Source organism: Lucilia cuprina, chromosome 3, assembly GCF_022045245.1.
Source record: "Lucilia cuprina isolate Lc7/37 chromosome 3, ASM2204524v1, whole genome shotgun sequence".
Classification (NCBI taxonomy): domain Eukaryota; kingdom Metazoa; phylum Arthropoda; class Insecta; order Diptera; family Calliphoridae; genus Lucilia; species Lucilia cuprina.
In genome coordinates, this window is record NC_060951.1 from 2767036 (window position 1) to 2771551 (window position 4516).

The 4516-nt window shown below is 25.3% G+C and overlaps 1 protein-coding gene across 4 annotated transcripts in view; it reads right to left on the reverse strand.

The window, feature by feature from the left end:
• The window catches only part of LOC111676740, a 92119-nt gene that overhangs the window by 47067 nt on the left and 40536 nt on the right, over positions 1-4516 (reverse strand). For 3 of the 4 annotated variants that reach the window (XM_046946156.1, XM_046946155.1, XM_046946157.1), the window contains one exon: positions 2526-2573. The exons of the other annotated variant lie outside the window; for it this stretch is intronic. The gene's annotated coding sequence lies outside the window, so the exon portion shown is untranslated. The remainder of the gene's footprint in view (positions 1-2525; positions 2574-4516) is intronic. 4 annotated transcript variants of the gene reach the window in all.

Below are 4516 nucleotides of genomic sequence, written 5' to 3' on the forward strand. Positions count from 1 at the left end.
AGCTTTTAGACAAGCAACTTTTCTATAGAAAAGTAAGCTTTTAGACAAGCAACTTTTCTATAGAAAAGTAAGCTTTTAGACAAGCAACTTTTCTATAGAAAAGTAAGCATTTAGATAAGCAACTTTTACACAAGCAACTTTTCTATAGAAAGCTTTCACACAAGCAATTTTTTTATATTTGCTATATATAGAAAGTAAAATTTTTAAAAAAGCCACTTGTCCATAGAAATGAAATGTTTAAGTTTTAATAAAAAAGTTGTATATAAAAAATTAAAGCTTCTCACACAAGCAAAATTTCCTAAGAAAATTAAACATTAAGATGTTGTGTGCAAAATCATCCTACCCGCCAAGACTTCTATGAATTAATCATGTTAATGATGATAATGCTTATTAATTATGCAAATAAATATGAAAATAACTAAAAGCAACATAAAACTAACCACAAATCTTAGACTTCGTTAAACAAATTTTAATAAATTAACATATTTCTAGAATCTCTAAATATCAACCAACATATTACAGGTTACTACAGTCACAAGCAAGGAAAAATAAATATATCCTTAAGCTAATTTTGAAGAAAAACTTTAGAATTGGGGAAGAAAATATCAATAATTTTAATGAAATGTCAAAATAAATAACATGTTCATTCATAATTTAGAAATAAAAAAAAAAAAACAGCCAGCAAATGATTTCTATACCTAAAGCCTTAGGGTATATAGGATGTGATGTGTTATTTGGTTTTTCAATTATATAACGTCAAGAGTTTGTTATGCCAATATTAGTGAGGTTTTTTGTGTTGTTGTTGTTGTTGTTACTTTCATACTGTAAATATTATATCGAAATTTGTTTGTTAAATCAATGACAAATACCCAATTTGAAATCAACATTCAATACAAATACATAAAACATTACTAGTTTTTTGTTGGGGAAGTTTGTTTTTTTTTTGGCGCCTTATGGTTGGCTTTATATTTTTTTGTTCCTGTGCTCAACAACTTGAAGCAAATTTGTTGTCATAACATTATATGACAATTTTTCATATAAATGTTGAAAAATACAGTCATACTTATGCATACCTAATCATACTTCAACCAACAAATCTGTGCAGACAACTGAAATCGTAAGGAAAACAAAAAAAAATATATATACATATATATTTATGACATGAATTGAAAAGTTTGATAATATAAAAACTCTTACTCACAAATATATCATCAATACTATAAGCAAAAGTCAGAAAATAAAAATACTGTGAATAAAATTCAATTCTGAAAGAGAACTTAATTTGACTGTCACCTGAAAGTATGCAAAACATTTTATGATAGCTTGCTTTTTTACTTTAAATTATTGTTGTTGTTGGATTTTTTTATATAAAGCATACATATAAATACATTTTGCCATAGGATTCGACAAATTTTATAGAGCATACCATAAGGCGTCATAAAAAATTTCTCGTTTATTTATTTACACAATCACCATTCAATATTCAAAGAATGGACTTTGTTGTTCTTGGTTGAGTTTCTTTTTTTTTCTCCGTAACACTGAATTTTATATTTCTTTTTTTTTAAATAATAAAATTGAAAAGTGAAAAAAGAAAATGTGATGGAAAAGAATGTTCAACAACAATAACCAGGAATATAGAATGCAGATAAGAAAAAATTGTTTTATTAAAGATGATAGATTTATGTTGTTGTAGAAAATAAATCATGAAGAAAGAATTTAAAATTTTGTGTAAGGAAAAAGCAAAACATGTTTAAACATGTTTAAGGTTTCAGGAAGTTGAGAAAGAAAATAAAAAAAAAAAAATACAAAAACGTTTTAAAAACATAAAAATTTTTAAAGACTTTAAATGAAGTTGAGTAGAAACTGAAGGAAATGTAAGCTTTTCAACAAAAAACTTTTCTATAGAAAAGTAAGCTTTTAGACAAGCAACTTTTCTATAGAAAAGCAACTTTTCTATAGAATAGTAAGCTTTTAGACAAGCAACTTTTCTATAGAAAAGTCAGCTTAAAGACAAGCAACTTTTCTATAGAAAAGTTAGCTTAAAGACAAGCAACTTTTCTATAGAAAAAACAGCTTAAAGACAAGCAACTTTTCTATAGAAAAGTCAGCTTAAAGACAAGCAACTTTTCTATAGAAAAGTCAGCTTTAAGACAAGCAACTTTTCTATAGAAAAGTCAGCTTAAAGACAAGCAACTTTTCTATAGAAAAGTCAGCTTAAAGACAAGCAACTTTTCTATAGAAAAGTCAGCTTAAAGACAAGCAACTTTTCTATAGAAAAGTCAGCTTAAAGACAAGCAACTTTTCTATAGAAAAGTAAGCTTTTAGACAATCAAATTTCTTTTGAAAATAAAGTAAAATTTCTTTTGAAATTATGGATCCCACGCCAGCAACTAGTCTAAAGATAAGAAAGTATTCAGGCAATCAAAATTGTTCATTTGAACGAGCTGGTTAGAAAAGCTATTTTCCTTAAATTTTCTTGATGATTATTTTTGAGAGATAGATTTTTATTGTGCTTTCGATCTTACCTTAATATTCCCTATAGATAATTTTATAGTTTTTCGCATTGTAGAATCCTAAAAGTAAACAAATTCATATAATTTTATTAATAAATAATGTGCAAGAAAATTTTAGATAATTTTATAGTTTTTCGCATTGTAGAATCCTAAAAGTAAACAAATTCATATAATTTTATTAATAAATAATGTGCAAGATAATTTTAGTAAATTTTTTATTAAGTTTGTAAAAATATACAGAAAATTATGAATTTTATAATATTTTATTTAAATATTACTTTGCAACCTAAACTATGCTACAGTTTTTGATAGTATAATCAAGTTTATTAAGCTAGCCTAAAGGTATGCAACATTTTTAATTAAATATGTTTATAATAAGTTAGTTTTAAAGAGTAAAAAGGCCTCTATTTGGATTGAAGTGCGCTCCTTGACTAATCTACCGGCACACTCAACGCAGGCTAACAAATAAATTTTGAAAAGTAAGTATAATTTTTTAAAATAAATTGTGTTAATAACATAATTTAGTAGTTATACCGATCCCTAAAGCATGCTTTACATTGTTTATAGTTTGTCATACCTAGTATTATACTTTAGATATTTGGCAGTTTGTTTTAAATATTTTCATTATTATTTTCAACTTAAATTTAAAACTCAAATTAAAACACTTCCTGTTTTATAACTGAATTTTCTCTTTCTTTCTCGCTGGTGTTAAACATTTTCTAAAAAAACCGTAAACTTTTAGTTTTAATAACTTTCTATGACTTTAAGCCAGGCAAAAAATACGCATAGTTTTTGTTGTTGCTATTATATCATTGGGAAAAAAGTATTATCTAGTATAGAAAACTCCCTAAAGTATGCAATAATTATCATGTAATTTATCATTTAACATGACTTTCAATTTTGCTTAAAAGTTTTTTCTATGTCATTTCTTTTTTTACTTTTTTTATTACAAAAACTTGTGCGTTAGTTTAGTTTTTGGACTTTTTATTATTGTTAACTATACTTGTGCATGTTTAATGAAAACAGAGAAACGTCGTTTAAGCGTAAACTCTCTAGATAATATTTTCTACTTCAAAAAAAAAACTGAAGAAAATAAAAATAGTTTTATTTAATGTTCATAAAGTTTTTTCCAAAAAAAAAAATCCCTTTTTTCCAACAAAACTTATAGTTTTTATATATATTTCTGACTCAAAACAGGATACAGCAAATGGTTTGTATAACATACACAGTTGTTCTTTACAAAAATATGGGTTAATATTTTTTTATTGTATTTCAAAGTAATAATGTTTTACATTTGCAAAACACATAAATAAAAATGTACAATTGTTAAACTTACAATGGCAATAGGGAAACTAATATTGAAAAATATATACATATGAACAAAAAAAAAAAAAAAGAGAAATAATGAAAAAACGTGTATTATATAGTTTAAACACAATACCAGAAATGTTTATCTGTAAAAGGAGTTTTTTTCTTTATATTATATGGAAAATAATAAAAATGTATTATATAAACTTTTACCTAAAAGTATGCTTTTGTATTGTTTAAAGTGAAAAAAATTGCTGTAAATGAAATCTGCAAACATGAAATTATTTTAAAAAACAACTACATATTCATATAAATGAGAATATTCTTTACATATGATACATTTTTCAATAGATATTTTACAGATTAATGAAATAAAAGTGAAAATGTAGGGGCAATAGGTATGAAGTTTGTAACTGAAAATTAATCGCGATACTAAACAAGTTCAAAATCCTGATAAAAGGCAAATCTATGCTCAACGTATATTGCAGTCTATTTAAAAGTCTTGTCTGTAGTCTAGTCTATAGACGTCTCTGAAGTCTAGTCTATAGCCGTGTATGTAGTCTAGTCAATAGTCTAGTCTATAGCCGTGTCTGTAGTCTAGTCTATAGTCTAGTCTATAGTCTAGTCTATAGTCTAGTCTATAGTCTAGTCTATAGTCTAGTCTATAGTCTAGTCTATAGTCTAGTCTATAGTCT